The following is a 23,239-nucleotide window of genomic DNA, read 5'->3' on the forward strand; positions in this document are numbered from 1 at the left end:
GCACGCAAAAAAAAAGAAAGATAAAAAAAAACGCGCCTCTAGACGTCGAAAGTTGCAAGGCGCAATGCTTAAAGCCGCAGAAACACCCGCCGTGGTTGCTTAGTGGCTGTGCTGTTAGGCTGCTAAGCACGAGGTTGCGGGATCGAATCCCGGCCACGGCGGTCGCATTTCGATGGGGCGAAAAACACGCGTGTACTTAGATTTAGGTGCACGTTAAAGAACCCCAGGCGGTCGGAATTTCCGGAGTGCCCCACTACGGCGTGCCTTACATGAGAAAGTGGTTTTGGCTCGTAAAACCACAAATTTAATCAGTGTCATTTCATTGATTAAACTTGTGGTTTTACGCACCGCCACAGAAAGGCGGTGGGAAGGGCCGACGCCTGAACAATTCCGCTTTAGAAGAGCGAGTCACCATCGCCCGTGGTGTTTGCATAGGTTCGTGACCTCCGAAATACTGCACAAGCGTGATTGTACATCATGGCCGATGGCCACGAGGTTCTCGGCTTTCTTGAGAGTAATCTCTTTGCGGGCAGATTAATCCAAGGTATAAATCGTAAGCCATGTATGCACGTCACTTTAGGCATCTCATCATCGCGCCTCGGTAGTGACGTGCTGACGGCGTCTTTGTTTTTCTGTCGGAGAAGAAGCTGTTTCCTCCTCCTCCTCCTTCTCGCTCATTCGCTCTTTCCTAAGTTTATCCTGCTCATGGTCGGCCGCGAGTTACACGCATCAGCAAGCGGACCAGCGTGTTGCTGCGATCGAATGCGCGAAACTCCTGTCGTCGCTATGTGCTCTGCTCCGCCTCTTCCGCGTGGCGTCTTGCCAGGCGCGTCGCAGCCGCATCAGCGAGACTTCAGCAAGTCGTAATAAAGGTTATTTCTGGCCAACTTCTACCGCCGCCGAGAGCTATGGAGAAACGCGATGTATCATGCTTCGCCGGAGACAACACCGCGCGCATTGTAACTGCCCTGGTCAGATGTGCGCGTCGTTGATGAGTGCTCTCGCGGGAAAACTGACGTACGACTGCGGAGAACAACGTCTTCATTATATGGACTGAAAAGCAGCTGCGTTTAGTTCACTTTAGTGCGTGCCGATGGAGGAAAGGTGTGTGTGTTGTGTGTGTGTGTGTGTGTGTGTGTGTGTGTGTGTGTGTGTGTGTGTGTGTGTGTGTCTGCGCGACCGCGCGCGTGTATTGTGCTTGTTTTAAATGCTGATCGTCTTGTTGGCTATTAATCATGTCTCCGTCATCTAAAATTAGTACTTTAAAACTTGAACGCTTCTTTTTTTGCGGGGGTGGGGGGAGTAGGGGGTAAGGAGCAGGGGCGTAGCCAGGGGGGGGGCTTATGGGGCTTCAGCCCCCCCCGAAATTTTTTCGTGCTGTCCACGCACCGCCGACCAAAGCGACCGCCGGGGCCGGAAATCACTCTGGATTTTGTCTATAGAATGTCTTTTTGACGCTCGAAAAGACATTTAACAGTAAAGATTGCGAACTCGGGCTGGATTTCGTGGCAACGCCCATACACCGGCAGTCACATAACGCCAAGCAGTCCCATCCGAGCACAAAGTTTCAAGGGCGCTTTGACTGTGAGCGGGCTCGCCGCGGCATCTCACTGAGGCCACGGAATCTATGGAGCGCATGGATATCAATTGCGATACTTTATGGGTATAAATCTAATAAGCTCTTGATGTGAAACGTGCATTGACATTTCCAAAGTTGTGCTTTAAATTTTCAATTGCGGAACTTTGTGGGTTTAATGTTGTTTTAAACATTTGACGCCAAAGGTCCATTGACTTTTCTAAAGTCTTACATCGGAACATACAACGAGACAAGCCAAATCAACACACTAGCAGACGAGTTGACAAAGCACGCAGCGAGGTCCAATGAGACGATGCGTTGGGGTGGTTCATTTGTGCCGTCATGTCACATAAAAAATATCAACATTCTTTTTTAACCTACGCCAGAACATCCATGTCAAGACACTAAAGCCAGCCAAAGTAACTACGTTCTTATTTATTTTTTCTACTTTGACTTTTATTCGCCGAGGACACATTGAGCCCCTTCAATTTTTTTTTTGTTCTCGCTACCCTACCCGCGGGCTGCCAGAGCAAGCCAGAGCGCATATGTTTTTCTCGTATGGCCCCGACCACCGCGCGGTGCACTTCGGTGGGCGTTCGGTTTGCTCTGGCCGAGTGGATTTTCACCTGACAGAGTTTTGGAAGCTTTCTGGCTAGTAGACGAGAAAAAAAAAAACAATGGTCGCTCGCCGCCATCACTGTGGGGACTCGAAGGATTGCACCGCGTTCCTTGAGCGGAACGCCATAATTCATGAGCTTCTCGGTTATCGGCTCTTTGGTGCGCAATGGATTCCCATGATTTTGATCCATCGCGAGAAGACGGAGAAGTTTCGCGCTGCCTTGACTCATCTGATCGGGTATCACAATGAGGATGACGACTTCTTGTTTGCATTTGTGATCGGGGACGAACCCTGGTGCCACTACTACGAGCCTGAAACACGACGGCAAAGCTTACAGTGGAAACATTCGAATTTACCACGCCCAAAGAACGCAAAGGCCATCATTCCCGCTGGAATGGTGTTGTTGACTTTTTTTTCGGTCGTAAGGGTCCATGACTGATAGAATTTGCTAAATCTTGAGAGGCTATCAATTGTTTCCGATATTGTGAAATGCCAGAACGGCAGTGTGTCGCAATCAAGAACGAACAATTAACGTGGAAAATTGACGAATGGGGTCATCTTGTTCCACGACAATGCCTGTCCCCACGTCGCTTATGTGGTTAATACAAAACTGGCAAAGTTCAAGTGGGAAACGCTGCAGCATCCGCCATACAGCTCAGACCTGTCACCTTGCGACTTCTACATTTTGGGGCAACCGAAAAAAGAGCTCAAGGGAACCAGATACAGACTTTTTGAAGCAGCAACCCAAGGAGTTTTATAAGACGGGAATCACGTGACTCGTTAGTCAATGGGACAAATGTCTAAATTCTCATGAAGACTACTTTTAAATATAGTACCCGGTTGTTGGCTCACATTCATTTGACTTGCCCTCGTATACCTTGCAGAATTCCTGCTTTTTATACGTGCCTTCTGTTGCGACTATGATTTCGGTGCAATTACTCACGATACACGACCGGTGACAGCTGCTCCTGCGTAATACATTAAAACAAATTACAGCGTCATTGAGATTTTTCACTGACCATTGCATATATACAAGAATGTAAGCACGGTTCTTAAATGACAAAGTTTCGTTATCATATTTGTCCTCAACTTGTTCAGTTCATTGCCTTTTAATTTTTCATATCAGTGGCATGCACTGCTTTCCTGGTTTCGAACTGATATAGTGCTAAAGTTCGTGTGATATTTTCTTTACTTAAATAGACAAAAATATGGAAGCATTGATATCAGTGATTATGGGCAAAATTTTTGGCACATACGAGTATATTCTTTTATGAAAAAATACATATTTTATTGTTTTGACTGTGCGTAGCGTTCAAGAATTCGTTTGCAGCATCTTTGGCAATGACAATGCAGTTATTATTCATGGATTTGACCCCTTGACAAATTGTTTAAGAGGAAACTTTAGCTCGGGCCCAATCCGACGCCGCCTATTCAAATACTTGTAAAACGCAGAAACGCTTTTCTTAGATAATCCTGGTAATCGCTTTTGTTGAAATTCGTTGCATTTGAGAGAGAAAGTTAAATCCTAGTTCTGTTGGAAACACAACTTCGATTTAGGGCCTGAATTTTGTTTAAAATATGTTGAAAAATTCGAAAGTTTGAAAAAATAGAAGCACGACGTTTACAAACTAATAGCTATGCATGAAGAACAGACATTGTGGTTCTGTAAACGGCATCTGTTATAACAGTCAAAGCGGACAAGTTTGCTATGTCAATTTGTATCTTACGTGAATTGGTTACGTTGTGTACAAGGGTTCTGCACAAGCCGTATTTCCACAATACTAAATTTTTTTGAGATTCATGTGTAACATATCCATTTTGTCCGCTGTAGATGTACTATTAGATGCAATTCACAGAATTGTGATATCATTTTTCATTGTTGAGTCACGGAGTTTTAAACTTGATAGTTTCGTTTTCTGAAAATTTTCGATTTGGCCAATTTTTAATAAATGATTGACCACCTAAATGAAAAATTCGAAACCAGTAGTCACTCGAATTAAACTTTTTCTTTTAAATGCAACAAACCTCCTCAAATTTGGTGAAGTGGTTGCAGGGAAAAACGAATTGCCCTTCTACATGTATTTAAATAGGAGCACCGGAGCTAAAGCTTCCTCGAACAAAATTTCTGGCTACGCCACTGGCCCCATATATATATATATATATATATATATATATATATATATATATATATATATATATATATATATATATATATGGGGCCAGTGGCGTAGCCCCCCCCGAACAAAATTTCTGGCTACGCCACTGGTAAGGAGGGACGGTTGTGCTGAACTTCCAATCATTATACGACTGTTTGTAAGGACTACTGCTGCTGTTCACCATTTTCAGCACTTGTCTTTTGTTGTTTCGATCCGCACCAAACTGCCTCCCGCCCAAATTCGCACTCCATGTTTTGATTAGAGAGTGACAATTTGATTCATACGAAGCAATCTACCCTGTAGTTGTGTTTTAAGGTTGGTTATCGGCAGTTAAGCATCCAACGTATTGGTGTATCACACACGTGGTGTTAAACACGCACCGCATAGCAGAAATGAACGGATAGACGAAGAAGTGTGACCGGGATAGCACGACTGAAAGGAAGAACAGCAGAGATCGCTGTGGCCTGTGTTACGTCTCGATTTCTGAGTAGAGCCAGGAGTCGCCGATGATAGAGCGAGCTGCCGGGCAGAGAGGCGTCGATCGGCCTGAGGCTACGCGGGCCGGGAGGCCCTTTTCGGGGGGCTGTTTACGAAATCGCCGCCTGTCTTTCATTCCTGCGGTGTATGCCGGGGACTTAGTTGGGTGTCTCGCTTTTCAGCTCGCCTTCGGAGGAGGACGACGCCGCTGCAAAGAGGAAATGTGGGCGGGGTGGGGTGTGGATATGCTGCCGCGAGATCAAAGCACAACACGCGCATCGGCCTTCCCAACTGGAGCGAGCCGGCGGGATAAACAGCGTGGGCCTGCAGGCTTGCTGCTGGCGAGTGGGGGATCGGCGGCGTGAAAGCGGAGAACCCTCGTGCGGCTTTCGGCCACGCGAGGTTTCGGTTTTCCGCTTCGGCCGCAGCGCCGACGCAGGAACGGCGGCGGCAGCGTCGGGTGACCTCGTGCCTTGCCTGCTGCGTGCCACGCGACGCGTTGTTTTGTTTCGCGTCGTGCGCGCTGTGCTGCGCTCTCTGCATCATTTATTTTTTATGCGAAGCATATTACGAGAGCTCAACCCAGCTCCTCAGGCGCGGCGGTGTCGCCATGAAACCACGTGACACCGTGACGTCACGACAGAGGAGAAGTGGCTTTGGCTCAACTCTTGCAAGACGGGCTGGGTGGGAATCGAACCAGGGTCTCCGGAGTGTGGGACGGAGACGCTACCACTGAGCCGCGAGTACGATGCTTCAAAGCGGTACAAAAGCGCCTCTAGTGAATGCGGTGTTGCCTTAGAAACGAGCTGTTTCTAAGGCGTGCGTCTCTTGCTCAGGCGCACATTTCGTTGCCGCGCCGAACGCTGCTTTGCTCGACGCTCACCGCGTCCAATGCGGGGCGCGTAGTCGCTGCCCTGTAGCCCATTGTCTTACACCCCTTGGCGGGTCGACGGGAACGCCGTCGCGTTCCACTCTTGAAGGCCAAGCAGTAATGCATGAGTTGTTTCTTCGTCTAGCCGAACCAAATATAGCCAAGCAACAGCAGTTCACCAGTCTAAACAGTGGTTCAACAACTAAAATAAAGGCTAGTATGCTTCGCATCCTGGGCTTAACCTTACCTAAGCCACAGCCATTTTTCCTTCGACGGCGGAGTTTTGGTTTCGCTCGCGTTGTCCGCGTGCGCTGCGTGCGTAGAAAAACTGCGTGGCCACAGAGTGCGGAACGGGAGAGGAAAACAACGTTTCGATCGCGCCGTATCGATGTCGGCAAGGACTCGCGGGGAAAGCCACCAGCGCGGCAGAGAGAGTGAGTATAGAGGTATACATGCAGTGTTTGTTTGGCCTGGCACTGTTTTGAGGACCGGCGTGCGTGCACTTGCATGCGCGTGTATCTGTGCGCGCGTCAGTGTTGAGGGGGTGGGGGGCGTGTGAATGTGTGCGTTCACGCGAGCCTTACTCGCGGCGCGTGGATTATTACGCCACACGGCGCATGTCTTCGTCGTGTACTTTGTGCTCGTGCGTAGCTCACGCAGCTGTGTGTACCTAGCTTGGCCTCGCGCTGTCTGTCACTCCCATTGTCTCGCGCTTGCCTGTTTATCGGACGCGGTCCATCGTCCGCGGCGCTCGTGTTCTTCCCGCCGAGGTCGCGAGCGTGTCTCGCCCGCAGGGTTTCTGCACCGCCCGAGCCCACGCCTCGCTCAGGAGACGAAGCTCGCGCGCGTAGTATGTATCCGTAGCATGTATACGGGGCATGTCCGGCTCTTCCACTGCACATACTGACCCGGCTTCGCTGTTTCGGACATTTCGTTATATACCGCGTTGTGCTAGTCCGTCGCGCCACCCATGCGCTGAAACGATGCAGGTATGAGCGCGAGCGAGAATAGACAGACGGTCGCCGTGACACCGTGCTATTCGGTCATATCACGCGATATGTGAGGAACAAAAAAACCTTACAGGCAGTAAGTACACTGTGCTTGTATATCAGGCAAACTGAGAGTACCGTATAAGACATGGTGACAGACTCGCTAAGTGGTCAAAATGAATCCGGAACCTTTCGCTGCGACAAGCATCTCGTAGTCCCTATGCTACTTTGAGATACTTAATCCCTTTGATGTCATGGTTCTTTTCTATCACAGCTCTATATAATATGCTCCTGCGTCGGTAACGCTGCCGCAAGGTGTATGACTGACCAGAAGAGTTCGCCTCACCTTCGAACTACGTCGTTTGCCAGAGGAAATATTGGAATCGGGGTGTGGTACGTGAAGAAAGCTTCAATGGCGCTTTTCCTCCGATTCAATATTCATGCTATAAACGGAGGCTACTCTCTTAAGCGCATTTGCTTTCCATTTCCTGAACTCGGCCGTATTGGACTTCAATTTAATGCTTTTTGCATCGGTTTGCACTGGCGTCTCCGAGATGCGTATCTCATATGTCTCGGCGGCGGCTCGCACGTCGTATCTCTGAAGTGAAATTTATTCAAAGTGTAGCACTTGTACAGTAAATACTTTAAGAGAAGGGCAAAAGGAAAAATGCCTGACGAGGCCCATCTCCCTACAAACAGTCGTATCATTTGACAGAAAGCAGTAAGGACACCCACAACACAGCGAACATAGAGCAGGGTCAGTTTCACGTTATGAAACTGATTCGCATTATGAGTCGTAGGCTGCGATTGCAACAGCGCGCGCCCATACGCACGCACGCCCACACACACACGCGCGCGCAAGCACACACTTGGTGATTATACCTTATTGCGGGGGAGGGGGCTCTGTAGCGATGATATAACACGCGCTGTCCGACCTATAAGAGCCCCGTGTATGGCACAGGGCTGCCCATACGCTGCGAGTTGGAAAATATGCATGCAAGAGCAGCAGTTGAGGCTAAGGTCATATCCCGTTCTCATCGGCTGAACGCTCAGAAGCGATCTAGAGTTAAGCCCGCGTTATTCCACTCCCGAGGAGCCTGTTTTCGCTAAGAGGCCAGCAGGTGGGCTTGTTTTCCCCGCGTTTTAATCGCCGCGCGGCATCGATTGCACGCGCGCAATCGCGAGTGACGCAGAAACGCATGCGCGCCATTTCGGCAGCTCGGTTCGGAGACGAACGGCCGTATAAGCCTTGGTTCGGAACGTTTTCTCTCTTTCTCGCAGGTGTATCACAGATACCGCGGGCATGGCACGCGGCGTCGTCCGGGGAAGTCGTGTATAGCGAGGCTCGGTTTCCCCCGGCGGGCCGGACGTCGTGGCATGCGCGGGCGGCCCTGACCGAGTATTCGGCGACCCGCTATTACGGCGAGCGGACGGATACGTACCGCGGGCCCCCTGTTTCCTTCTCCGTCGTTTCTTTCTTACGCGGACCACGACGCGCGTTTTCAGCCTCGCCTGTGGCTTTCACTAGTTATTGCAGTCCGCGGTGCGCGCGCTAATGTATCGTTGGCAAAGGGTGATCGAGGTTATCATTTTCTTGGTCGACGGGGCTATAAAAGATGTGTGCTTTTGGGGCTGGAGAGAGAGAGAGAGAGAGACTGTTTAGTGAAAACTGTGGAGGTTCGCCAGGCGCCGTGGATATAGCATGCTACTTGCTATTTGTGTCTATGCTACTATAGCATAGACAAAATGACACACACAGATACGGCAGACACTGAACACACATAAAATAGGCTACACGCGGCATGCAGAAATTATAGTGTCTTGTTGAGACCATGCATGCAGTGTCTCGCGTGAAAGAGCGCCTTCGTAGCCTCTTCTGTTGTTCGCGCCGAAGATGGTATTGAATAGACTGTCGAGCACGCGTGGAGAAGCTTTAGTCCGTTCGAAAGTCGAAAAAAGAGAAGGAAGAGGAAATGAGGAAAACGCTGTCGCGTATTTGTCTATATGTCGCTGCGCAAAGAGTGAACTGTTCATGTGGGTCAAGGGCTTTTCCGTGTAGCGTACATATTGTCAAGCTGTAACGCTGCGTCCCGTATAGCCTATATGCGGGCTCGGGAAGTAAAGTTTTCGGATTTGTGACTTGAGCGCTTTGTTGCAGGGCCTGCAGCCAGAAACTGGAAGATGCAGAACGCATGAAGTGGCACGATTACTGGAATGGCATGAGGTTTTTTTTTTTTTTTTCGGTGGAGCGACTTTTCTTTCTTTTTGACGGAGGCGTTAATTGCGTAAGACAGCGACGGGCTGACGTCACTTTTACGTTTGGCGCGCGTATCGAAGCGTGTGTACTCCATGGAGTGACGTCATGCAAAAGGTCGCCGTTTTCTAGTGACGAGCTCGGGCCGTGGGCAACCGCACACAAACGGGGCAGGCGTTCTTTCCTTCTTTCATTCTTTCTTGCTCACTCGGCTGCTGGAATCCCATGCCTCGACTCCCTCGTGTGACGTCGTAGGCCCGAGCTTGCATGCATGACTCGCGTTTCGTATTGGCAGCGGTGCAGCGTGTCAAGGTTACGCTTTATAGCGCACACTCTATACGTGACCTCATTCCTCTTCAAGAAGAAAACAGAAACGGTGCGCGTTTAGCGAGGAAAGTGGAATGCGGCGATCTTCGCGTAGCGGGAGGATGAAGGCAACAGTTCCCGCCCCCCCCCACCCCCCACGTAATGTGGGGGGGGGGGAGGGAGAGAAAGTGTAAGCGTTGCGTAAGCGTAGCGTTCGTCAGGGACGCGTCGTGCACGCCTCCGCGCCTAAGATCGATGTCTCCTCTACCCTTTAGTTTTTTCTCTCTTCGTAAAGTCCCTTTCTATTGCTCTCTCTCTCTCTCTCTCCCCCCCACCCTCCCTTCTTCCCACTCTACCGCGGGCACATTACCCTCCTCGCCCTCGCGCTCGGAAGGCCGCCCTGACGGCGTGAGCACCTGGAAGGTCGCTCGCTTCCGTGTCCTAAGGGATCGCGCACGCGCGCAGCACACGCGGCCGTCTGCACCGTGTGTCAACACACGTCCGTAACGGGACTCTCGCGTTGTATTTTTACCTCCTACGACGGGAGCGCCGCTTCAGAGCGCACAGTTCCGTGTGTACGCGCGCAGAGCAGGCTGGGGGGTTTTTCTTGGCTATTTCTAGGCGTAATCGCCTTTGAACAGAAACGCGCGGCTCGATATTGCCCCGCGGATTGTAACCGCGAAGGCTATCGCGCCGCATTTAGTAGCTACAGTGCGCCCACATTTCGACCGTCTGTTCAAGCTTGTTCGGGGCAATCGCCAACGGGACGTAGTTATACGGCGTTTCGCTATATGTGAACCATAAGAGAGAGATTCAGCGGCACCGCACGAGCACTCCGTGGGTAGACGCGGAGTTTACTTCTATACCGACCACGAGTGTCGAGGTGTGCGAAAAGTGTCGCGCAGACATTCAGGGCCCGCTCAGACGGTCATTAATTCCTGCTCTTCCTTCATACGATGTGTTCGAGTGCGTGTTCAGAATATTATTTCCCCCCCCTGCCGTTCAAAACGTTCGACCGCCTAATTTGCGTGTTTAGGCTACTGTTTAGCTCACGTTTTGGCCATTGCGCCGCTCTTGCAAAACCCATCAGGGTTTTACAATACGTGAGCCCGTTTAATGTCGGGTGAAACGGCAGGCCACTATGATTGTTTTCCATGGAAATGTTTCAAAACACTTTTCTCATGGTGCGCCGTTAAGTTCATGTGATATATATATATATATATAGGGGCGCGAAATGCGTCCGCTATAGACAGACGCGCGCAGAGAGAAGAGAACGAACTTTGAGAGCGACCGGCGAGCAGCCGAGCGGCGGTGAAAACTGAAACTTTATTGTACGTGACTTCCACGCCGGGGAGGCCGGCGCCGCGAACATAAACATCCGCTCGTTGTGCAGACGCTCATGGCGGCGGCGGCGGCGGAATCGGATCCACTACAATATATATATCGTTTTCTTCTCTACCTCCTACCATTGTTAATGTATACACTCTCAAGACTACCGCGCAATAATGCGTGGACATGTCTTCGAATGAATTGTGCATGTGTTTTATTGTGCGTGCAGCCTTTAGTTTACGGGGACAGGGCACGAAGGATAAGTGAGACAATATACGACAGATTTCTTTTGTTATTATGCTTTATTTTTTCATTATAGGAGCAACGGTGAATATAGTGGGGCGCCGTTGCCTTTTCATGCCATCAGACGCGTAAACACACACGCGTACCTGGAATAAGTTTCGCGCTTCCAATCTCCGCGCAAAGATCACAATAGACAGTTTAAGTATAGCGTACGCTAAAAAATCGCGGGTCGTCACTGCGCATGCGCTGAACGCTAAACGGAATAGCGGGTATAGCGGCCGTACGAAACGCAAACGAGTTATGCTATGTTCAGACTACGTTCGTAAGGCGCCGATTTTTCGTAACATACGTAAGCGGAAGCGCAACAAGCGTATGCGTCTAGTTCAGACTGTGAACGTAAAGGTACCAACGTGCGCAATTCACGGGAAAATCGTGGGTGAGAGTGTTAAAGGGTCGGCAACATTTACGACTGCGATATTACGACCGTTGCGACACAGCCAATGACCGATAAGCTTTCGGTTTTCAACAACCGGTGACGACACTTCCGTCCTCCCGTCTGCAGACAGCTCCGGGCGCGGGAAGTGCCATTCCGCCATTCCGTGCGCACGATTGGCTGTGTTCGTGAAAATTTTTGCAGTGCGCCTTGCGAGACTGTTTTCAGTTCATCCGGTTTATCCGCCGAGGAAATCGATGGCCGCAGATGCGTGCTCCGAACTTCGATGAGTGGTCTCATTAGGTTTTCAAGGAAGCGGAACTGCTGGGGCGACATGCGCATGAAGTTATGAAACATCGCAACGTCACCAACTCGGAGCATGGCGAAAAGGTTATGAAAATCGCCGTCCACGGCCCTGTTGAGAAATACTTGCCGCACCCAAACCCTTCTGCGTCGCCTTCGTCGTCTTTGGGCGATTGAATACGTGACTATAAGTTTGTTTTGAGCGTGAATTTCTTTGATCTCGGCCAGCGCTCGCATGTTGACAGGAGCCATATTGGACCGCTGGTGACGTCGATTCTGCAGCTCCAAATTTGATTGGCCTGTTGTAGAAGCCGTAATTTAAGCAGCAGTAAATGTGAACAAAGGTGCCGGCTTAACTGCCGTAACGCTTTTTAAAGCCGTTACGTTCGATACGCCGGAAGAGCTGTTACGCGCGTTACGACCGTAGTGTGAACATAGCTTTAGCGTTTGCGTTTTTGCGGGGTTTGCGGAGTTTGCGGGAAACATTGCGGCGGTCCCGGCTGCCCGCTTCGAATTGAATTTGGCGTTGCGTTTGTAAAATGCACTTCGTTCTAGCAAATGACTGTGTAAACGGCTTTCGCTTAGTCTCAGGCCGCTTCGATGACAGAGTATTATGGATAAGCTCGTGGTGTTTTCGATAACGCTTCTCGTTTCGAACGAGTCGAAGCCTAACGAACGTTCGAGATGTCAGCGCCACCTATCGCTACAGGCGCGAAATAGCTGCAACGACGGCATATGGCTTCTGAGATCGGAAGATGTCGCCGGCCAACTAAAATTGTAGAAAACATGCGCTGCTTAGCATACGCTATATATAGCGTATAGCGCACGTTATAGTTGCGTACGCTAAACTAAAACTGTCTAATGCACGACGCGCACAAACGCTTGGCCCGCGCGGGACGCGCGTCCTTCGGCGTCGGCGGAGACAAAGAAACAACAATGCGTGCGCCGGCCGGCCGGACAGGTGTGCGATGCCGCGTGGCGCGTTTCACTTTTTCTTCGCGTGGCTTCGAGAAACAGAACAGCTGCATGCGACTGGCGCGTGCCCATACTTGCAGCTGGCCCCCATCTAAGTCCCCCCCTCTACCCGTCCCTTCGTTCACGCCGCCCCCACCGGCCGCGCCGCTTCTGTGGGTCACTGGCTCTCGCTCGGAGCACCTGCGCATTCGGCGCCGTTTTCCACTGTCGTCGACCCCTCTCGACCGCTTCGCGAGTGAGAGTTTGCCCGTGTCGGTGGAAAGAGCGGATTGACGGCGCGCGCGAGACACGTGGTGCGATTCTGCGTGCGATCCGCCGCACGACGCGTCGTGTGCGACTTGCCGCATGCGACGATGCGGGGACACGCGGTACGAATGAGCGCGCGGCGCCCGTATAGCTCCGCCCACAACCGGCGCCCCTGCGTGGAAGCTCGGAATGCTACGTAACTACGCACAAAAAGTGAAAGCAAACGTACTTGTACAGCTCTCTTGTATTAACCAAACGATGACAATATAAACACGTCTATGCGAACAGCGTAGACGTGTTTCCGCAAGTCCGCGTTCCCAGTGTCGGCTTGCAGAACCACCTACAGGTAGCTTTTCCGCACGGCAAAGACACTTCGACTGCAGCTGCCTCGGAAGGAATGCTCGCTATGCGGGAAAGCTGGCTTGGAGTTCTTGGCTGTGTTAGGTTTGGCTTTGTCGTTCAGCACCTAGTGTGACAGTCGTATTTTTCCATTCATTGATCAGTTTCACCGTGACACGACTATTGACTCGAGCGTCGAACGGCTAGGACATTGACAACATCTTGATTTGCTTCACTGTGGCGTCGCGCTTGGCGCTATCCAGGTCGTGAAAAAGTGTATGTTTTCTCGATGGCCGAGAACACCGGACCAGCGTGGTTACCCTAGCTGTACTGCTTGGATGCGTACCCGCGCCTCAAAGAGCGCCTGGACCGCAAGCAACGCTTTCCCAAAAAAGCCACAAGGTCGCGGGCGTGTGCGCGTCGCTTCTGGCGGCGCCATGATGCGGGCGGACCCTCGTCTCCATACGCGGATTTATGAAAGCACGACTACCTGTGCCGACGGTGGTGGCGAAAATGTATTGCGAGTTATGCGATGTGACCTCGATCGTCCATCTTTCGCAGCTCCTTCAGCGCTTTTACTGCGTAAACAGCGCGGTGTTTTCACAAAGTTCAGGCGCCTTGCGGTAACGCTGCAAGTTTGTAGAGGAAAGTGCACAGGCCGTGTATCGTTTCGGGAGAGTGATTTTGTTTTGATATCAAACGTACACTCACGTATTCATTCACTCATGCACTCACTCGCACGGACGCACATCCCACGTTCCAGATAGAATTCGTAACTTTGGCTAACCGCGCCAGTGTAATTGGTATTTGCTACGCCACAGTGTATACTAATTCCACGGGAATCCTCCGAAAGAGCATTTGATTATCGAGATATCTTTGTGGGGAATCAATCTGTCGACTATTTGCAATGACTGATCGGCCGAGGAGCAACTCTCGCACTTCCGTGGCAGCTGCACGTATGCCCGCCCCCTAGTATGTGACACGGCTGCGTGCCTAAATTGGCGGTACCGCTGCGCACCCACTGGCTGAACCGTACGCGCGGAGGCGCTCCACCATCTGTGCGGCGCCACTCTTTCCTGCAGTTGAGGCAGGCGCGGGAGCGAGCGCGCACCATCGGAGCTGGCTGCTGCGCTTTGGCGCCGCGGCCAATCGGCCAAATTGATCGGGAGGACGACACACACACGCGGACACGCGACGGACGTGCGTCAACGGCTGTCTGGGCCGTGCCCGAACGTGCATGCGTCGTACACACCGATCCCGACGCGTCCTCGAGTCACGTCATTTTCGTGCCGGACCAGCAGCCGAGGCCCGCGCGTTGCCCTGGGACCGGTCGCTGCGGGCAGCGCAAGCACGCGTTTCGTTCGACCATGCTGGCTGACGACCGTGCACGATCGGATGCGCAAAACGCCCTTTGACATTTTCTTTTTTTTACCCTCTGTACGCGTAACATCCATTGCTGGTCTGCATTAGCGCTGTCGCGCTTTCCTTCGATGTGCTATGCACAGAGATAGGGCGGGAGGACGTAAACAAAGACGTGAACATTTTCAGCTCGACTTCCGGGTTTGGTTGTGCCATTGACGAGTAAGCCCTCTATAACGTACATGCACTGTGAAGCCACCTTCTGATGTATTTTTGTCAGAATTACGGCGTTTTGTGTACACGCACGTTTCGTGGCATCATTCGTGCCGTTAAGCATATGCAACCACACAGAACACGCTTGCGACGTGTCGTGCGACAACGCGTCACTTTTGCGCTGCTTGAGCGATAGGATCGAGCTGTATGTCTGCGGCCGAAAAAGGTCCTTCACGCGGTTGCTGATCAAGGCGTGTTACCTCCGCGAATTGCATTTCGGTCGTGCTTCACAACGGCGCGGTGCGGAATAAGGGACGCGTCGTCGACGCCGCAAATGCGCCGGAAGCGCGTGCACGTCCCGTGGGGGTGGTATTTAACTCGTTCCGCGTTCGTACGCGCCATTTGCGCGAGCTCCGTCGCCCACAGCCCGTGGGTATGCGTGCCAAGTTCAGCCGGCTTCGCTCGCCCGTGCGCGCACGGACTGGCAGACGGTCGCCGCCGCTGGAATGGCCCCGAGGCGGCGCGACGTGTGTGCGCGATCCCAGCGCGACTCCAATTGTGGCAAGGCCGCGGCCCCGACGCGCTGCCCCCCCCCCCTCCCCCCCCCCACCGCCCCCCTCGCTCGACCGCTTCCTTCCCCCAGTGGTGCTGGGTGCCGCCACTGCTGCTGCCGTGTAGCGCGAGCGCCTTATCGCTGGACGACGTGATATGGAATGCGTCGCGCCGCCAGCGAGCTTTGTTGCGCCGTGTCTTTCCCTCCGCCGTTGCCATACTCCGGTTGCGCAAGACGTGTATCTCGGTCCTCGAGGGCAGCACGCGTTGCACGCAGCGCGTGCCCGGTGTTGCGCACGTGCTCCTTCGGAGGCCGGCTCGGGGTGGCATGCGCGAGCCTACAGAACGCCGGCATACCAAGGAGACCGACTGCTGCTGCAGCAATTCTAAATCTGCTTGTCGGGTTGGAATTTTGATTGTGCTTCGCACTTAGTATTGGTAACGTTCGCGTTCGTATGTATACCGAAATACTACTGAAGCGAGTCCCAAGGCGCCGGTTTAACATTGCTGCTCATCGCAGCATTCATGCTATTTTCCCCTTTGGTCTCACTGATTTACTAAGTAAACGTTTGGCGGCGGCTTGACTAGACGTCGCACAAAGCGGAACAATGGCACGTTGCGGTTTTCTCTCAGTTCAAACAATTTAATGTGTGCAGACATATGTGGACGCTGTAAATCACAACGTGGAATTAGAGCCCGCGCGGACAACTTCAAGTCAGTGTTTACGGACTATGTAATGTAAAACCAAGCTTGACGTTACTCCTGTGCATGGTCGAACGTCGCACGCCTTTTTTATTATCGTACTGACTCGTGCCAAGTAAACAAGCCACTTTGAAGAGCGTGCATCCGCTATGCAATTTGCTTTATCCTCACGACAACTCCGAGTAATCCGACTAAAAGACCGCGACGTGGTGTCAGCGCTTTCTTCTCCGCCGTTATCCTTCTTCATCGTCTGCGCTGCCATTTGCATGTTCATAGGGAAGGCGAGAGGGTGCTGTGGTTTCAGGAAGCTTTTGCTCTGCGTAAAGCAGAGCCCTACTGCCGAGAACCATTTTCTCTGTCAAGCCCTCTCCCTCTTTCTTAATGGCCCGTTCCTGTGGCGGCGGCGGCGGCGTAACCGTGCTAACGAGCGCAACAGCGAAAAATGAAAGCGCGAACGCGGAACGGCAGATGAAAGATGGGAGCCGCGAACGGCGGAGACCAATGAGAGTGGCCTCTTCAGTGACGTGCGTGCGGACCCGCCCGATCGCACGATGCGTACTCGTATCAGGTCTCCGCCGGACCGCTCGTTTCGTGCTATCGTCTGCCCGCGTCAGCTGCCGCTCGCGCTTGTTTGGATGGCTTGTTTTGGTCTGGTTCGCGCTTGTTTCGATGGTCATGGCTTGCGATTGTTTTGTAATCTGATTGCGTGCGCAACGCGAATTGTGTGGTGCTTTCTGGAAGCCAAGCGGCACCAGCGATTACATTGGAACCTTCGAGACATCGAAATGCGGCCACCGCGCGACCGGTATCAAACGCGCTACCTCGAGATTAGCAGCGCAACGCCTTGGCCACTAAGCTACCGCGGCGGATGTCTTTTGGCTGTCCCGTGCTGTCGTAAGATGCACCTACCACCGTTCTCCATGTGTGCGCACAACTGTTCTGGCGGGCGTCATCCAGGCCATGTCCTGACGAGAACTTTTGATGAGAAAGTGTACAGTTGCCCTCCCCCCCCACCTTTATCTCATCCCATCGTTCCCTGTGGTTCCCTGCCGCCTTCGACTACGGTCCCCGTCCTTGTAAGGGCGTCATACCGTTGCCTTAATTAAACAGACCACCGGTGTCTGTGAACGCTCTTAGCTCTTCGCCTCCTTGTTCACTCGTGTGTTATACTGCTCTTTTCTTTACAGCCTTTGTATTTCCTCTTCCTTCTCCAACAGAACAAACATCGATCTTAAGCATTCGTTGATCCAAACTGCGGTGTCCTTTTATCCTTTAGCGCGTTGTATTATGCCGACATGGCCAGAACTGCGCTCTATATCCGTGCATCATAACTCCCCGTACGCACAAAGGCGTCGATGCATGCGTCGGCTGATTTAAAAAAAAAAAAAACGACTTTCTTCAATTAACCTTACTCTCACGTTACTTCGCGCGGGTCAGCGGAGACGGTGGCCTTCGGAGCGTACGTAAACTGTACGGAAGCTGCGGCAAGACAAACCGCCCACCACCACCGCGCGGCTGCCACCTCGGGTGCCCTCACCCCGCGGGTAGTTTCGGCGCTTGCCGCGAGAGGCGCGCGCACTCTCAGCGCTCCCGTCCATCCGGGTTCGCCTTATCATCGTCGTCCCCTGCCCGCGCCGAACTCTGCAGCCGCTGTCAAGCGCGAAGGGCGTCGGCGAGAAAGCAAGAAGCGGAGGAAGAGAAGCGCTCCGTCGCAGCGTGCACGATGGACGGCCACGAGCGGAATCTGCGTCTCGCTGCGGCGGCGACTCGCTATTCTGGGCGCGCTTGTCCCTGCGCCTCTAGCTGCCGCCGCCGCTGGCGAAGGATGAGCAGCGAACGAGGAAGGAAGGGCGGGCCGTTATACTTCGTTATTCGCATTGCGCCACGGGTTTTGCGCTCGCGCGCGGCGACAACTCGAGCGCGCGATATGCCACATGTGCGCAGGCACGCACGTGCTGCGCCATTGACGAAAAATCGTCCCCTTACGCGAGGTGCAATAACGTTCGTGGGTATTTTGAGGTGCATTACAGCCTGGCGCCACGATGCACAAGACACGGCAGGCGTAGCGCCCTTATTGAGCTCGTTTAGCGTTTGGAGAGCAGGGTCAGTTAGCGGTTCCGTAGCTAGTTAAACATACAGAGATAGACGGTAACGGGGGCTCCGATTTGCGCTGCGATGTTGCCCCGCCGCAAAGAACGTGTTTCGAAACCAGCTCGCCCGTACCCCTCTCCTAAGTAGGACGTTATAGTTACGTCCTGCCTACCGGCTTGTTTACATCACCTTGTCGACGAAGGCCGCGATCTCGCTGCTGCTGCTGCTGCTGCAGCCGCGCGCATATTGTTGTCGTGTTTTGCGCGCTCAGTGCTCGGGCCCTCTCGCCGCGCGGCCTTTCGCTGCTCGAGAGAGTGGCTGTCGTTTAGTGCAGACGGGGGGCGCCTGCCAGCTCGCGTTGTAAGTATATGCGCTGTTGTCGTTGTTCTCGCTGCAGCCCGGCCGCGACCTCGTTCAGCGCGCTGTGGGCGTCGCGTCGATCACTGCATCTCGCCGACCGGCGCCGGCTTTGTCACTCACTCCTCTTGCTTGCGTGCCGAATGCTCGTCCACATCTCTTTCCGCTTCGTTCTCAGCCCAGCTAAGAGGCGAAGCGAGCGCCTTTTTGTTTTAACATCCAGTGGCCGCGACGTATATACACGCACCTCCGACCTCTCGGCCACGGCTTCCTCCTCGATTTTCGCAGAGTCGCTAATTAGCGCCGCACTGTTCTTGTTCAGTGAGCGCGCCGTGAGATCCGCCTTATACCGGTTCTGTGCACTGGCTATAGGGTAGCTCCGAAGCTGGATTTACCTCTCCGAAGGGGGCGGCGCCATGTTATCGCGCGTGCGGCAGTGTAGCGTGGGAAGGATGAAGAGCCATGCCTAGCGGAGCTCGCGCGCGGGTGAAAAGCAGCGCTCGACAGAATAAGCACGTAATTTGTGGAACTCCATTCGATATCACCTCGTTTGCTCGGGTGGGGCGTCGTTCGCTTCTTAATCGTATGTCAGAACGTAACACGGAAAAGCTGCTGTTGTGAATCTGCCGCACTGCTGCTGAGAATGCGGCGTGATAGTCTTGCGGGAACCCGCAAGTTGGAGCGAAGTAATTAATAAAGGGAAAATCAGACACCCACCCAATTGTAGCAATTGCCACAAAGAAAACACATACGGGTTCCTTGAAAGAAAAGCCTCACAGTTGAAAAATTCATCATTGTCCGGGGCTCGAACCCGGGGACCACCGCCCTTCCGGGGCAGCCGGGGGGTGCTTTATATATATATATATATATATATATATATATATATATATATATATATATATATTTGTGTGTGTGTGTGTGTGTGTGTGTGTGTGTGTGATCGTTTTATTTTATAATAGTGATCAATGGGTGCTTTTCTTTCATTGCCCTGAATTTAGCCAGACGGCGCTGCTGCTACGAAAGGTCTAAACGCATAACTAAATCGTGAAAATCGCTCGCCGCTCCGCTGTGCCTTAGCGGGGCAACTCGGAGTGGAGCGTACCGTAAAGACGCTCAACCAAGATACTCTGGTGTCCGAGCGAAAGTACTTCCATTAACGCGAAGCCACGTGTTGCTTTCCTTTCGATAACGGTACGCGTTATCGTATAAGGGAAAGCAATAACGGTTCTGTGTTAAAAATGAGTTCATTAGCAGTAGAACTGGTAAAAAGCTTGAGACAAGCAAAAAAAAAAATGTTAGAGCGAAGCCCATGTAGTACTGTTTTCTTTGTAGGAGCAGTTGCCTCGCATTAAACAAAAAAGTTTTTATTTAGTTGTATGACACACCAGGCTAATGTACTACCTATCACGTTAATATGAGAGCGTGCTTAACAGGATTAGCCAGATTCAAACTTTTGCGACATTGTTTCGACGGTTACGACGACTCATAAGTGGTGCTCGTGCACGTGCGAATATCTTTATATTATATCTGCAGTCTATCCTCTTTTGTCCGATCTTGGTTAGTGAATTGTAGCTTTATGGTGTTTCTCCGGATGACGTCAGTACCTAACAAGGTAACGCTTGGCTTCTAGACGTTGGTGTTACCGTTTGCAAACCGTGCCATCTCGTGCGTCTCGCAAAACCTCATAGTTTTGTGCAGCTTTGCACCAGCGGGTGAGGCAGTCGTACGGAGAAACGCCGTTTCATTGGCGCGGCGGAGCAGTGGCACGTTTCAGCGGTCATGACGGCCCCCGAACGCGTATTTTTGTAAATTATGGACACAATTATGGCAGCTCACGCTGCCATAAGCTCAGCTGATAGCCAGTGGCACGGTAAAAATCGGGCCCTTATCGACTGAGTTGGTTTTCTTCTAGCGGTCGAGCTGCAAGGGCGTTGCCGCTCCACTGCACCTAACTGTCGAGCGGAGCGCAGGACGCTTTCGGGGGGCGGATGCTGGAGGGCGTGTGGCGCCAGGATCGAATGTGGTCCCCGTCGCTCGACCCCCGGCAGCCAGCAGCCGGCCTTCTGGCGCGTCCTGCACCCCCTCGCCCCCGCCCTCCTTCCTCACGGGCCAAGGGGACCACCACGTCTCGGTGCGCCAGCGTTATCGACCCGTGCGTGGCTGCTGCTCGCTCGCCCTACTCGATGCAGCGTCGCCTTAGTTCCGAACAGCGAGTTGGAACCCGCGGTTGTGCTCCAATTGGGCTGCCGCGAAGACTTGAAACATTGTAGCACGCCTCCGTCGCTGCGTGACCTTGTTACGAATTGCCCTAGTTCCTGCACTGCTGGCGTGGCTAGCTATCAAGCGCGCGCTCCGAAGGCGACGGGGCTAGAACACGCTGCTGCTGCGATGCTGCATTCCACGTCTCCATGGGACTGACTCTGCTTTGTTTTTGTTTACAGTGCAGTTTCGACGTCGGGGGCAGCGCGCGTCGCTGAGCGCCGGTGTTCGGGACTATGTTTCAGCGCGTAAGAATGTTCCTCTTTGCGGAATCGGCTTTGGGAAGTGCAACGCGCGCGAGTAACAGCGGCCCTTCAGGAGTGGCGGGAAGAGCGCCAGCGCTTTCTCTCTCTCTCCTTTCTCCCGTCTGGGAAAGAAGGAACTCGGGCCAGACGGCGAGGATTTCGAGGGGAACATCGTACGTGCGGGGTCCTAGGGAATGCGCCAGCGGTTCGATCTGGGGACCTGGGGAGGAACTCGGGGCTTTCCGGAAGCTGGGGATATTGGGGAAACGCGGAAGGGCCCGCGCCGTCGGGCGTGTCAGTGTCCTCTAGCGCGCCCTTCCTTCGCTGGGTGTCTTCTCCCGCTCGCCGCCTCCCTGCTTCCGCGCCGCCGCGCGGGGAGGACGGTGGAAAGAGGTGTTTTGGTTCTACCGGGCTCGCGCGCGCGCCGGCGACGTCCGGGAAGTGCGCTGCGAGTGTGTATGCGGGCATCGCTCCGCGCGGCCCGCGCTGGTGGCGGGAAAACAACGCCGCGTAGTGCGCAGTTCTTGCCTCGCCACAGGCCTGGCTGCAAACGTAGGTACCTTTCTCTTTCTTTTGGGTTACTATCTGCGAGGGCTGACGGCATGTAGTGGTGTAGCCACTGTATTTCGTTAGTCTTTAGGGCCGAATGCTCTTGAGGGACGATGGGTTAGGATAACCGCGGTAATTGTTTCGCTTACCCGTAACCGGCGTCAGTTTGCCTAAACCGGAAAGGTGAATATCTTTTGTAAGATATCCTTACGCTGTCCAGAGGTAGCGAGCGAGATACGGCATTGGAGCTTAGAACTGCAATCGTGGCGCCGTGTTTAGGCAAGTTGCGCCTCTCACTGTGACGTTGTCTCGGAAGGCCGACGCTCCCTTTGCGGGGCGCACGTCCGCCATTGAGATATGCGGGCTTTCCACCTCCTTGCTTGACGTCATGGCTCAAAGAGCGTTGGTCATCTGTATTCTGTTGTAGTCTGGTCATCTGTTGTGGTTCGATAGCCCGTTAATTGCTGTTCAATCCTGGAAAGCCCTGCATCGTGCGATAATGCTATGACATCGTGATGCCGTAGCATCATCTGTATGATAGGCCGTCGACCATGCGCGAACCACTGGGGGATTCGTTATCCGGTCAATGCGCACACTTTCTCACCGCAAGCCGACACGCGTCGTCTTTGCTTTTCTGTGATAGTTGGGTGCCACTTTGTGCCATCTTTTTTCTCTGCCGAAACGAATGTGAGGGAAGCCCCAATCCTCGCCCCCTATGTAGAACTTTATTACCCGTCCGTGCTAAGCCAACACCACCTAGATAGCACAAGGCCTGTGCACTCCTATCCATGACGTCATGCTACCTGGCCCGACTGCCATAGAATCTAATGGGGATGCTCCCGAGTAAGCAACAGTGACTTTGACGTCGCCGCTTTCGTCACGCCAGCCTTGGCAATGGAAATTTCGGGCCAAGTAGCATGACGTCATGGAGCGTAGTGAACAGGCCTTGTGCTATCTAGGTGGTGTTGGCTAAGCTGACGCTCGCCGAACGACGTCATGAAGGGCGCTGCGTGTGTTTGCTCGGTTTACGGCGCCGCGGCGCGCCTTCGCTCTTCCTGCTAAGACGCGATCGTGCCGTAGCGCCGCAGCTGCTTCTATAGCAAATCAAGTGCTGTGTCTGATGCGCGGCTTGTCTTTCTAGATCGAGGCTCGGCGTGCTTGAGACGCGTTCCACCGGTATAAGACGTTTGATACGCGCGCTTACCGCTTGAAACGGTGTTGACCGTCGGGCGCAGCAGGGAAGCTGTCGCCAATATGTCGTCGTCACAACTGTGTATGCGGCCTCAACGCTCTCACAGCGATTTCGACGTGCAGCACGCGACCAACAAGTGGCTTCCTGCCATTGAGCTATACTTGTGGCCTTGATAGTTCATTCGACAGTAAACTATGGGGGCATGCTTCTCCAATTGCACGTTTTCAGTATGTTCTTCTTGTAGTGGGCCGTCGGGAAATCGGACGGCGCATTATTACTACTATTATTTTTTTATTCGCTTGCAGTTGCAACGTGGCGTGAGGTCAGACCGAAGTTAAATATATAACAAATAACTTCCCGTTGTGCCAAAAGGTCTGAATGAGGCCTTCATAAAAATCTTAATTGGGATAATCCCGCTTCGCGTTGTTATCCATAAACATTCGCGTTCCTCAGACAAGTCTGTTTCTCGGAGAAAGAGAAAACAGTACATGGATTCCGACGACGGATTCGTAAAAGCCAGTTTCTATACACTGCCCCATTGGGTTCTCGAAGGGTACATTTCCTCCCCCACCACCACCACGAGTGTATTCCGTACGTGTACGTC

The 23,239-nt window shown here is 52.8% G+C and overlaps 1 protein-coding gene across 4 annotated transcripts in view; it reads left to right on the forward strand.

Annotated features, from left to right (window-relative positions):
• The window catches only part of LOC135900300 (growth factor receptor-bound protein 14-like), a 327,836-nt gene that overhangs the window by 138,342 nt on the left and 166,255 nt on the right, over positions 1 to 23,239 (forward strand). Inside the window, exon 1 of one of the 4 annotated variants that reach the window (XM_065429763.1) lies at positions 21,211 to 21,446. The exons of the other annotated variants lie outside the window; for them this stretch is intronic. The gene's annotated coding sequence lies outside the window, so the exon portion shown is untranslated. Of the gene's footprint in view, positions 1 to 21,210; positions 21,447 to 23,239 lie in introns of those variants that run through there. 4 annotated transcript variants of the gene reach the window in all.

This window comes from Dermacentor albipictus, chromosome 1 (genome assembly GCF_038994185.2).
Source record: "Dermacentor albipictus isolate Rhodes 1998 colony chromosome 1, USDA_Dalb.pri_finalv2, whole genome shotgun sequence".
Lineage (NCBI taxonomy): Eukaryota > Metazoa > Arthropoda > Arachnida > Ixodida > Ixodidae > Dermacentor > Dermacentor albipictus.